Genomic DNA, 14,246 nt, shown 5'->3' with positions numbered 1-14,246 from the left:
GACAAAGACCAAATACATATTTCTTATTATATCATCATGCCACACACAGAGATGCAGATTCTAGCAGCTGGAAACCTGAAGAGCACTCCCTGCTCTCAAGAGAGTCTGGGAGGTAGGGAGAGGCACTCACAACACCCACTGTAAGCCTCATCTTTTGAGGTCAGTCTAGTGGCCTGCCAACCATCACTGAGTATCTCTACCAGTTGGAACAGTTGGAATAGTTCCCCATATTCCTGGGGTTTGAATCTGACCAGGTAGAGCTTTGCTTACGAGTCATTACAGGGGGCCCTGTGGAAAACAACAAAGGAAATGAAAGGATTGGAAAAGGGTGTGAATACTAAGGCCAGAATAGGCGTAGAAAGCACAGGTTCTACATGCTATCTCCCCAGTCACAGCAGACACCACTAGTCAGTCATGTCCCTTCCCTTTGACCTGTGCTGGCTCAGAATTCTCTTCAACATCAGATGATTGGCAGCTACTTTCAGGCTATCAGGATTGGCTCTCAAAATTTCAACTATTTGTCATGTCTTTACTAGAGGGTACAAATGGTTCAGCCAGACTGTTCACATATTCAGCCAGGAAATATAAATAACATTTTTAAAAATGTTTTCTTTCTAAGCTCTTGTGTGTGGTCTCAGGGAACAGAGGGAAAATGGGGAAGAAAAAGGTGAAGTCTCGTATGAGATTCCTGTTGCTGCTGTAACAAGCTATCACAAACTGAGAGGCTTAAAACAACACAGATGTGTTATCTTACTGTTATGTAGGTTAGAAGTCTGATGTGGGTCTCATTGGGCTAAAATCAAGGTGTCATGAAGGCTTCGTTCCTTTCTGCAGTCTCTGAGAAAATTCTGCCCTTTATGGTTGGCCACGATCATTAGCTTGTGGCTGCTTCCTCCGTTAAAGCCAGCAATGATAGGGGGAGTCCTTCTTACATGGCGTTCAGCCTCTCCTCCTGGCCCCTGTCTTACTTTTAAGAACTCTAGTTTGGATCTACCCACCTAAATAATCTAGGGTAAATAACTCATCTTTCAAGATCCTTAACTCAGTTACCTTGGCAAAGTCTCCTTTTCCAGGTAATGTAAAATATTCACAGGTTCTTGGAATTAAGAGATGGACATCTCTTGTTGTTGTTTAGTCTCTCAGTCATGTCTGATTCTTTGCGAGACCATGGATTGCAGCCGACCAGGCTCCTCTGTCCATGGGCTTCTCCAGGCAAAAATACTGGAGTGGGTCGCCATTTCCTTCTCCAGGGGATCTTCCAAACCCAAGGATCAAACCTGTGTCTCCTGCATTACAGGTGGATTCTTTGCCACTGAGCCACCTGGGAAGGCCATGGACATCTCTGGGGGACCATTATTCTGCCTACCAGAGGCTGCTAAAAATAGTGTTTTATCAATGCCTTAATTTTTTCTAAAATGGATCCTGATTCCATGCCATCTCACTTATTCGTTTTAATCTGTGTTATTTGTGGAACTCTAACATCCACAACATAGCGTAAAATTCCTGCCGAAGCTATTTCTGGGTAAGTAGGCAGAAGTATAGTCTAAAGGTCTGATTAACTATGTATTGTGAAGACTAACTCCAAGTGTAAACATCCAGGTGTTCAAAGTAAATATAACATCTTTGAATACGCAGTTTCAGTCAGAATCTATCTTCTAAAATTGGATTTATTATGGAGGAGCTAACACCAGCAAACAGTGGCCTAACCCCTCTCCCCCAAAAATAGATGAACACATGAAGTATTTTTGAGTCTAAGAGATATTTGCACATTTACATTTATAGAGGTATTACAATAGCCAAAACATCAAAGCAACACGTGTCTATCAATAGATGAATGGATAAACAAAATGTGGAATAGTCATACAACAGAATGCTATTTAGGCTTTAAAAGGAAGAAACTTATCACACATGTTGCAACATAGATGAATCTTGAAGATAGTATGTCAAGTGAAATAAGCCAGTCACAAAAGAAAAAATAATGTACTTATGGCCAGGGCTCCTGTGAGAATGAGGAGGGTGAAAGAATGTAAGAGAAATATAAGGGAGAAGACATTGGATGAAGAGGCAGCGGTGACTTGTGAATTAGCATAGGGAGTGATCTGGGCAAAATAAGAAAATAAAAAATAATCATTTACATGAAGTGCCATTTACATAAAGTTATCTGTGTGTGCATGTGTGGGTGTGAGTGTGTGTGGAGAGAGAGAGTAAGAAGGAGAGGAATAATATTTTGGTGAGACAATAATTTTTATTTCAACATTTTAAGGTTAGGACACCAGTAGACAACTCAGGTAGAACTATAAAATTTCTGAGTATAAGGGGATTTAAGGAGACGAACCTCTGGCTACACTGTGTCCACACCCCCATCTGGCAACAATGCATCTGCTGGAGCTAAGTAGTTGCGGGCTACCCTGGACAAGACTCTTCAGTTTGCTCTGTTGTCCATCACTTCCTAGTGTTTCCCCTATATAAAACTTGTATTTTTCTAGTTAAGTATTTTTTTATATGTTTTTCACCATTCAGATATGTTTAGTTTGTTTTTGTTTAAAATATTTTTTTTCTCTTATAGGCTATGAACTTCCTACCTCTGTTAAAGATCAAACTGCCAATATCCATTGGATCATAGAAAAGGCAAGAGAATTATAGAAAAACATCTACTTTTGTTTCATTGACTACGCTAAAGACTTTGGCTGCACAGATCACAACAAACTGTGGAAAATTCTTAATGAGATGGGAATACCTGACCACCTTACCCGCCTCCAGGCTTCCCTGGTGGCTCAGACAGTGAAGCATCTGCCTACAATGTGGGAGACCCGGGTTCGATCCCTGGGTTGGGAAGATCCTCTGGAGAAGGAAATGGCAACCCACTCCAGTACTCTTGCCTGGAAAATCCCATGGACAGAGGAGCCTGGTAGGCTACAGTCTATGGGGTCAGAGAGAGTCGGACACGACTGAGCGACTTCGCCTCACCTTACCTGCCTCCTCTATGCAGGTCAAGAAGCAACATTTAGAACTGAACATGGAACAATCAACTGGTTACAAATTGGGAAAGGAATACATCAAATGTTATTGTCACCCTGCTTATTTAACTTATATGCAGAGTACATTATGTGAAATGCCACGCTGGATGAAGCACAAACTGGAATCAAGATTACTGGGAGAAATATCAATAACCTCAGATATGTAGATGATACCACACTTACAGCAGAAAGCAAAGAGGAACTAAACAGCCTATTGATGAAGGTGAAAGAAGGGAGTGAAAAGGCTGGTTTAAAACTCAGCATTCAAAAAAATAAAAAAATAAAACAGCATTCACAAAACTAAGATCATGATATCTGATCCCATCACTTCATGGCAAATAGGTGGGGAAACAAAGTAAACAGTGAGAAACTTTATTTTCTTGGGATCCAAAGTCACTGTGGACAGTGACTGCAGCCATGAAATTAGAAGACGCTTGCTTCTTGGAAGAAAAGCTATGGCAAACCTAGACAGCATATTAAAAAGCAGAGACATCACTTCACCTAACAAAGGTCCATATCGTCAAAGCTGTGGTTTTTCCAATAGTCATGTACAGATGTGAGAGCTGGACAATTAAAAAGGCTGAGCGCTTAAGAATTGATGCCTTCAAACTGTGGTGCTGGAGAAGACTCTTGACAGTCCCTTGGACTGCAAGGAGATCCAACCAGTTAATCCTAAAGGAAATCATCCCTGAATATTCATTGGAAGGACTGATGCTGAAGCTGAGACTCTGATACTTTGGCCACCTGATGCGAAGAACTGACTCATTTGAAAAGACCCTGGTGCTGGGAAAGATTGAGTACAGGAGGAGAAGGGGACGACAGAGGATGAGATGGCTGGATGGCATCACCAACTCGTTGGACCTGAGTTTGAGCAAACTCTGGGAGATGGTGAAAGACAGGGAAGCCTTACCTGCTGCAGCCCGTGGGGTTGCAAAGAGTCAGACACAACCTCTGTTAAAAAGGTTTCTCCAATCTGAGGTCATGCTAAATTATATGATTTTTATTTTACTTTTTACATGTAAACATTCCATCTTTGCAAATATCTGAGATTAGAATACAATTACATTTTCTTCCAAAACAAGAAGAATACAATTACATTTTCAATGTAATGCAATTACATTTTCTTCCACAGTTTGTTGTGGAGATATTTATTTAAGTCGGCACCATCAAAGTTTCCATGAAATTTTTTTCAAGCTAAATCTTCTTCTTTGTTAGATATTAAATTTCTATATTCACTGGGATATATTCCTATGTTCTCTATTCCAGTTTACTCTTTTACTTTCCTTATGACTAGGAGAAGAAAGACAAAGCTCTGAAAGCAAGTCAGAGGATATAAGTGAACCCAGGTTCTGTCTACAGAATCTGTCTTGAGGTCCTTTTCAGGAAGATAAGATGAACAAAAGGATGATGGATACAGGTGAATAGTTTGGAGGCTGGAAAATGCAGGCAGTTTTGGTGATGTTGAGTTTTGTATTCTTGAGAAGCAGCCATATGGTACTGGCTAGTTTGCCATTGAATGAGAAGTCAGGAAAGGCAAATGAGGCTGATAATTTGAAACAAAGAAAGCCCTAGCTGTGAAACAAAAGGGAGATGAAGAGTGTGGGCCATGAACACCAAGACTATGATGCTGAGACAAATTTCCATTCCATTCAGGGAGCATTTTCTAGTATTTCTGCTGGGAAGAAACCAACCTGAATATGTGTAAGTCTGTTAAATGAGTGACTGTACCTGGGAGACAGAGGAGAGAAGTGCAGGTCTTGACCAAGGGAAGCCCCATCTGTGCCTACAGAAGCCAAATTTACAAGGCAATGACATCTTCACTTTCCCTTTTGGTCAGTCCAGACTAATGGAGCTCACATTTTAGCTGGTACAAGAATCACCAGGAAGACTTGCTAGAGCACAGGTTTCTGGGCCCCCATCCCAGAGCTTCTGATTTAGTAGGTCTGGGGTGAAGCTAAGAATTCACGTTTCTAACAATCTCCCAGGTAATGCTGATGTTTCTGACTGAGGGACCCCACTTTGAGAACCATTTGTCTAGATTGAGGGCAGAAGGAGAAAGGGACAACAGCGGATTAGATGATTGGATGGCATCATTGACTCAATGGACATGAGTTAGTGTATACTCCAGGAGACTGTGAAGGACAGGGAAGCCTGGTGTGCTGCAGTCCACGGAGTTGCAGAGTCGGACACGACTGAATGACTGAACAGCAATACCAAAATGACTATTTATTATACTAATCAATAAAATTTGACATCAAAATGACTAATCATATTTGAGAGACTTAAATTTTGTAAGAGAAAACCTTATTTGTGAAGGTTTCTCTGACCTTCTCCTGCAGAATTGGTGCCATCTCTGTGTGTACTGATGAAGTGCCATTTGACTGCATCTTAAAGGATGTATGTAAAGGTAGAAGGTATAGGAAGTAGGGGCTTCCCATGTGCTGTAGCAGTAAAGAATCCCCCTGCCAATGCAGGAGATACAGGCAATGCTGATTCAATCCCTGGGTTAGGTAGATCTCCTGAAGTAGGAAATGGTAACCCACTCCAGTCTTCTTGCCTGGAAAATTCCATGGAAAGAGGAGCCTAGCAGGCGCTGGACATGACTGAGAGACTGAGCACAAAGGAAGTAGATGGATGAGTTCCATTGGCCTCAGAAAGGCAGCATCAAAGGTGCAGCTTAATTTCTTTCTTTAATAAAAATATTTATTTATTTGTTTGGCTGCAATGGGTCTCAGTTGTGGCACACGGGATCTTCATTGCGTCATGTGGAATCACGTGTTGCCTTACAGGCAGATTCTTTACCACTGAGCCACTAGGGAAGCCCAAGTGGAAGAATGCTGCTGCTGCTGCTTTAGTTGCTTCAGGCGTGTCCGACTCTGCGCCACCCCGTGGACTGTAGCCTGCCAGGCTCCTCTGTCCATGGGATTCTCTAGGCAAGAATACTGGAGTGGGTGGCCATGCTCTCCTCAAGTGGAAGAACAGGAACCAGCAAAGGAAGCTGGGGAGGAACAATAAGAGATGTAGAAGTAGAACGGAGGCCAAGGCAGGAGAACAGAGCTTTACCATCAGAGCTCTACAGTTCACTCCTGAGCACAGCACAACGAAGCGTCAGGAGTGCCTCAAGGGGGAAAATCTGTCATCCAGAGGACAGCCCTGATGACCAGGGAGGCTGGAGCCTCTCCATCCTCAATGCAGCCTTTGCTGGAACTCCTGGAGTAGAGTGGAATGGGGTCCACACCTGAGGTCCCCGCCGGCCTGCAGAACATGTTGCTCTGTGCTGACAGTGCAGTGGAGCATCAGAGGTGCTGGCCGTCACTGACTGGCGGCAGTGCAGGCAGTGAGGAAGGCTCTGAGAGTCAGCTGGGGATGGTCATGTTTCATCCAGAAGTGGAGCTGGTTGGCATTGAAGGTGGGAGGCAGAAAACAGTCTCCAGAAATCCCAAATCTCCGTTTACACATATAATGAATCTGTCTCTCCTTTTTGCAACTGGTACACTACTTTAACGGTGTCAGAGTTTGGTCACAGTGACTATTCTAATCATGTGTGCCTACTCTGCAAGTTGGAGCTACACCGTTAATTTGAAATGCTTGTTTTGAAAAAGTTCCCTGATGCTATGGGTTGAATTCTGCCCCCACCCCACCCCACCACACCACAGATATATTAAGGTTTTAACCCCTAGTACCTCAGAATGTGGCCTTGTTTAGAGTAGGGTTGTTGCCGATGTAATTAGTTAAGATGCAGTTGTGCTAGTCCAATACGACTAGTGTCCTTAGAAGAAAAAGAGACACAGAAGCAGACGCACAGGGGAAACATCGTGGGGAGACAGAGCGCAACTGGAGAGACAATTCTTCAAGCCAAGGAATGCCAAGAATTGCCAGCCATCACCAGAAGCTAAGAGAGAGGCCTGAGACCGACTCTCCTTCAGGGCTCTCAGAAGGAACCAACACTGCCAACACCTTGACTTCTGATTTCTAGCTTCCAGAATGCTGAGAGAATACATTTCTGTTATTTTAAGACTGTTTTGTGTGATACTGTGTTATAACAGCCTTAGGAAACAAACACATGGAAAACTAGAAACCCACTTGCATTATCATAAGACATGTCAATATGAAATTTGTCAAAGCAAGAAACATTTGCCCAACAAAGAATTTGTTAGATTCTTTGACTGTAACTTCAACAGGTGTAAATCTGGGGGTTTTATCTTTGCTAATTGACAAATAAAAGAGTAAGATCTTTAAAGTGTACAGCATGATGTTTTGATATATATATACATTGTATATATATATACACATACAATATACATTGTGAAGACACTGAGTTAATTACCACATCCATCATCTCACATATTCACTTTTTCTTTTTTTTTTTTCTTGGTGAGAATGTTTAAGTTCTACTCTCTTAGCAAATGTCAATTATACAACACAGTTTTATCAACTATAGTCACCATGCTCTACCCTACATCCTCAGACCTTATTTATCATTGAAAGTTTATACCCTATTACCAGCCCCTTCTTGTTTCTCCTATCCCCGCCCCCAGACAACAACTTTCCTATTCTCTGGTTCTTTAGCTTTGACTTTTTAGAGCAAGATACTTATCTCTTTCTTCCTTGCTGTGAGGGCTTTCTCTAGCTGCAGTGAGTGGGCTTCTCGCTGCAGTGGCGCCTCCTGCTGCAGACCACTGTCTCTAGGATAAGCAGGCTTCAGTAGTCGTGGTGCATGGGTTTAGTTACCCTGCGGTATGTGGAGTCTTCCCGAGCCGAGGACTGAACCTGTGTCCCCTGCTTTGGCAGGTGGATTCTTAACCACTGGACCACCAAGGAAATCCCTAAGTTTGACTTAAAAAAAAAAATGACTCTATATAAGTAATACTAAACAGTATTTCTCTTTTTCTGTCTGGCTTATCTCATTTAGAATAATACTCTCCAGTTTCACTCATGTTGTTGCAGATGGCAGTATTTCCTTCTTTTTTAAAGCTGAATAATATTCCATTGTAATACTTCATTTATTTATTTATATCATAATTTTATAAGAAGATATAAAATTTCCACTAATTCCCCCCACAGATAGATGCCTTCAAATCTCCTTCAGTTTATTCCATTGTGTTATACCAACATTACCGTTTCTATGTGTACCATGACATAAAACGCTGGAAAGAACTAGAAACACTTAAATAGAGGGTATCAAGAAGTACTTGGTGGAACCAAATGGAATTAATTGTATGTCTGCAGAAGTGGGGGCGTGGAAAGGGGTGGGTCACTCGGTAAAGGGTGGCCTGGGAGCCTGTCTCAAAGCAGAAAGTTTAAAGAGAAGTGTTCATCTGTAAAAGTAAATCATGAGCTGAAATTTGTAAGCTGCCTTCACCTTCACTTCCTCCAGGCCAACGCTTGTTTGTAACTGAATAGTTCTTAAGCAGTCTGTCAGTTTATCCATAGCTGAATGACAGTTTCATAAAACATCCCAGCAAAAGGCAAATTCTCCATTTTATGGATTTTTAATATTGTTCCCATTTATAACTCTTCATAGTGTTTATAGTAAACAAATATTGCCACCTTATACAGAAAGAACCACTGAAATGTCACTATATGATGATCCCATGGAGGGATTACATAAGACAGGTTTTTTTGAACCCAGGTTTGGGCCCATAAAGTAACAGTGCATTTGCACATTTTCTGATTTGACTGGAAGCTTATATATCTTCATTTCCTAGGAAAAGACTACATGGGGTTCTAGTCCTTGCCTAGGGCACTGTCATGATATAGAGAAAGCATGAAGGCTGTCCCTCACAGGGTGGACAGGATCAGGTCCAGAAGTAGGGCCTCGGTTCTAAGAACAGGATTTGCTCTCAACTGCTTCGGGGCTCCCTGCTGCCCCATCTTGCTGTCCCTTCCCAAGGAGTGCCCTTTCTCTCTCCTTTTGATCTGGTCAACAGTCTCTTCCTTTCTCAGCATCCCCTCTCCCCTTCTGCGTGCGCTCAGGAGATGGGGCTCAGGCGCACTCTCCCTGTACTCTGTGGCTTCTGCACCTGTCGTATTATTTGTTCTTCTTCACACCCCACCAGGCCACCCGTTTGTCTAGGGCTAGGAAGTGTGTGTGCACTCAGTCGTGTCCGGCTCTTCGCAACCCCATGGACTTTAGCCCTCCAGTCTCCTCTGTCATGGAATTTTCCAGGCAAGAATACTGGAGTGGGTAGCCATTTCCTTCACCAGGCGATCTTCCCTAACCAGGGATAGAATTTGCATCTCTCGAGTCTTTTGCATTGGCAGGTGGATTCTTTATCAGGTGGCTCAGCTGGTAAAGAATCCGCATGCAACGCAGAAGATGTGGGTTCGATCCCTGGGTTGAGAAGATCCCCTGAAGAAGGAAATGGCTACCCATTCCAGTATTCTTGCTTGGCAAATCCCCATGGACAGAAGAGCCTGGCAGGCCACAGTCCATGGGCTTGCAAAGAGTTGGACACACCTGAGCAGCTAAGCACAGCACAGTGCACAGTGCCCACCTGGAAAGCTGGGGCTAGGTTGATGTCTTTTTAAAAATGTTTCTCCTATGAAATTGATCATACATTTAAAAATGTACTCACCACTTGTATGTACATTTTAAAGAACAGTAACGAATTGTTTTTGAAACTCCCCAATTTCTTCACCTATACCCCTAGAAGTAACTGTCCTTGAATTGGTTAGTGACAAGTTATGAATTATTCATAAGTACTGATTTTGAACTTTATAAAAACGAAATTTATATGTGCATTCCCATGAAGCTTGCTTCTGACGTAGGTATTTCACCCAAGATAATGTTTGTAAGATTCATCCCTATTACTATAAGGTAACTGTAGCTCATTTATTTTTACCTCTTAGTCAAATTCCATTGTGGGAATTCTCCAGTGTATCTTTCCTAATTTGATTGACATTTCTGTCATGTCCAGAGTTATGCCTGGACATGTTCACAATACTGATGTGAACATTCATGAATGCACATCCTGGACCTTGTTTTTTTCTTAGAGATATATCTAGGAATGGAATTCAACCTGTTTAGATAATGCCAAATTATTTTCCAAAAGCAATGAACCCAATCTATACTCCAACCAGCAGTGCCCAAAAGTTTTCATTGTTTCAGTGTTGCTCACCCTGGCTATGGTCAGACTTTAAAACTCTGACAGTTTGATGGATATTTCATGGTGTTTTAAGGAAGACTTCTTTCTCATTCCCAAATTCCTAGCACCTAACAGAGGATTATGCAAGTTAGTAGAAGCTCACAAATCTTTCATTTGGTGGGAAAACAGCAATCATGTAATGTGACAAGTACCATGATAGAGAAGAATGTTAAGAATATGCGTGTAATTTAACCATGTGTCCCTTTAGTCTTCCAATCTAGCTGCACAACAGAATCACCTGGGTATCCTCTTCTTTTATCATTGGCATTTCATTGTGGAAAAACTTCAAACATACAATAAATTTGGGAGAATTTTACAGGGAACACGTGCACCTAGATCCTACCATTCTCATTTTACTATGCTTGCTCTAGGGGGATCCTTTTGAAAAATGTCATTCTCCAAGGCTGGGATTCTAAATCTGTAACTCTGAAATGTTAGAAAAGAACCTATTTTTGTTTCTTTGTTTTTGTTTTTAAACTCCCCAGGTGATTTTGATGAGCAGCCAGTCTTGGAAACCACAGACTGAAGGAACTTGATGCAATAAATAAAGACAGATTTATCATTAGCCAGCAGTGTTCATTCTTTGTGTGCGTGTTGGGGGTAGGGGGAGTTCTGCTGGGTGTCTAAAGTCATTTTCTCAGTCCATCAGCATTCCTAGGAAATGTGTCAACCAGCATCAGTTTTGCAAGGGTGTGGACAGGTTCTTGGGAGGTGGCAGACCAGGTCTTCTCAGTACTAGAAGCCAAGAAGGATCTGGCTCCAGCCCCTCTTGATTCCTCCCTCTGAACATCACAGGCAGAGAGAGGAACTCACCCTTCAGATGCAAGCCAGCTCCTGTCAACATTTGGGTGTTGTTATGGGCTGAACAAAATTTCCCCCAAAATTGATATGTTGAAGCCCCAGTGTCTCAAGAATATGACTGTACTTGGAGATAAGGTCTTTCAAGAGAAAATTAAGTTGAAATGAGGTCATATGATGGACTTTGACTAGATAAGACTGGTGTCCTTACAAGAAGAGGAAATTCAGACACAGACACCAATGTAGCCCAGTCTACATGAAGACCTAAAAGGTGGCCATCCACAAGACAAGGAGAGAGGCCCCAACAGAAACCAACTCTGACAACTTGGATTTCTTGGACTTCTAACCTCCAGGACTGTCAGAAAGTTAACTTCTGCTGTTTAAGACACCCTGTTTGTGGAACTCTGTTATGGAAACCCTGGAAAACGAATACAGGTACAGCGCGGGGGGGCGGGGGATTGGGGGGGGCGGCGCGGAGGCATCAAGCCTGGAATCAGACAACAGGACAAGCAGACCCAGGCTCCTGCCTCCCCAACTCCCTGCTGAAGAGGCCTCCATCCACAACTGGTCAGAGTTGCCAGAGAAGGCACCACTGTACAGTGTCCTCCCCGTGGAGGCTGCAAGGCACCAGAAGCGTGTACCTCTCCAGGCACCAGAAGCGCGCATCTCTCCAGGCACCAGAAGCGCGCATCTCTCCAGGCACCAGAAGCGCGCATCTCTCCAGACACCAGAAGCGCGCATCTCTCCAGGCACCAGAAGCGTGCATCTCTCCAGGCACCAGAAGCGCGCATCTCCAGGCACCAGAAGCGCGCACCTCTCCAGGCACCAGAAGCGCGCACCTCTCCAGGCACCAGAAGCGCGCATCTCTCCAGGCACCAGAAGCGCGCATCTCTCCAGACACCAGAAGCGCGCATCTCTCCAGACACCAGAAGCGCGCATCTCCAGGCACCAGAAGCGCGCATCTCTCCAGGCACCAGAAGCGCGCATCTCTCCAGACACCAGAAGCGCGCATCTCTCCAGGCACCAGAAGCGCGCACCTCTACAGGCAACAGAAGCGCGCACCTCTTCAGGCAACAGAAGCGCGCATCTCTCCAGGCACTTGTTCCTCAGAGGGTCCGTTTCACAAGTGCAAGGAGCACTGCTGTCTATATACATGAGGGGTCCTCAGAGACACGGGCAGGCCCACCTGCGGCAGAGCAGCCTCAGAACAGGGGGCAATGACAGGGCTCAGGGAGGCCTTAGCCCCTCCTGTCACACCTCAAACCGTCCCCCCACCTCCACCAAGCCTCACCTTCACACGGCCTCTTTCACTTATAGAGTAGAAAGGAAATTTGGCTCACTGCTCCAAATCTTGAACCATGCAGCTCAAGTAAGTGAAGTTTGGTTCTACATCTTTTCTCACCAGTTTTAAGACGCATGATGAATTCTGAGAAGCAACAATGTTAATTGTATAAAACAGCATCTTTTGTCATACCAAGGGTATTTTTTTCAGACAGTAAATTTTTAATCTTCATACTTAAATAAGAATATAAATTATACAAGTATACATGAAAACAAATATTTTCCAAGGACATAGCTTTGCTTTGTATCCCTGTAGCAATAGTGCCGTTACTATTAAATGCAAAATCAGAACTCTAAGTGTTGCTGTTTTTAAAACTGAAGTATAGTTGATTTACAATATTGTCTTACTTTCAGGTGTACAGCATAGTGATTCAATTATTTTTTCAGATTATGTTCCATTATAGGTTATTACAAAATATTGAATATACTGCCTGTGCTATACAGTAAATCCTTGCTGCTCATCTATTTTGTGTAAAGTAGTTTATATCTTTTAATCCCATACTCCTAATTTCTGCCACCCTCTCCCCTTTGGCAACCATAAATTTATTTTCTTTGTCAGTCTGTTTCTGTTTTGTATATAGAATTCATTTGCATTACTTTTTAGATTCTTCATATATGTGATATATGGTATTTGTCTTTCTCTGACTTACTTGACTAATTACAATATTCTCTAGGCCCATCCATGTTGCTGCAAATGGCACATTTCATTCTCTTTTATGGCTGAGTTTTATACACACACACACACACACACACACACACACACATAAATATATCACATCTTCTTAAGCCAATTGTCTGTTGATGAGCACTAGAGTTGTTTCCATGTCTTAGCTATTGTAAATAATGCTGCTGTGAACACTGGGGTGGGTGCATGTATCTTTTTGAATTAGAGTTTTTGTCTTTTCTGGATAAATACCCAAGAGTGGAATTGTTGGATCATATGATGGTTCAATTTTTAGTTTTTTAAGGAACCTCCAGATGACACCACCCTTATGGCAGAAAGTGAAGACAAACTAAAATGCCTCTTGATGAAAGTGAAAGAGGAGAGTGAAAAAGTTGGCTTAAAGCTCAACATTCAGAAAACAAAGATCATGGCATCTGGTCCCATCACTTCATGGGAAATAGATAGGGAAACAGTGGTAACAGTGTCAGATTTTATTTTGGGGGACTCCAAAATCACTGCAGATGGTGATTGCAGCCATGAAATTAAAAGACACTTACTCCTTGGAAGAAAAGTTATGACCAACCTACATAGCACATTCAAAAGCAGAGACATTACTTTGCCAACAAAGGTCTGTCTAGTCAAGGCTATGGTTTTTCCAGTGGTCATGTATGGATGAGAGAGTTGGACTGTGAAGAAAACTGAGCACCGAAGAACTAATGCTTTTGAACTGTGGTGTTGAAGAAGACCCTCGAGAGTCCCTTGGACTGCAAGGAGGTCCAACCAGTCCATGCTAAAGGAGATCAGTCCTGGGTGTTCATTGAAAGGACTGATGCTGAAGCTGAAACTCCAATACTTTGGCCACCTCATGTGAAGAGTTGACTCATTGGAAAAGACCCTGATGCTGGGAGGGATTGAGAGCAGGGGTAGAAGGGGATGACAGAGGATGAGATGGCTGGATGGCATCACCGACTCGATGGACATGAGTTTGAGTAGACTCCAGGAGATGGTGATGGACAGGGAGGCCTGGCATGCTGCGATTCATGGGGTCCTAAAGAGTCAGACACGACTGAGCAACTGAACTGAACTGATACTGTTCTTCATAATGGCTACACGAATTTACATTTCTATCAACAGTGTAAGAGGCTTCCCTTCTCTTCATACCCTCTCTAGCATTTATTTGTAGACTTTTTGATGATGGTCATTCTGAGTGGTGTGAGGTGATACCTCATTGAGTTTCTATGTTCATTTCTCTAATAATAAGTGATACTGAGTATCTTT

This window comes from Capricornis sumatraensis, chromosome 6, assembly GCF_032405125.1.
Source record: "Capricornis sumatraensis isolate serow.1 chromosome 6, serow.2, whole genome shotgun sequence".
In the NCBI taxonomy this organism is placed as follows: domain Eukaryota; kingdom Metazoa; phylum Chordata; class Mammalia; order Artiodactyla; family Bovidae; genus Capricornis; species Capricornis sumatraensis.
The sequence above is the reverse complement of the archived record's forward strand: the minus strand, read 5'-3'. Positions refer to the sequence as shown.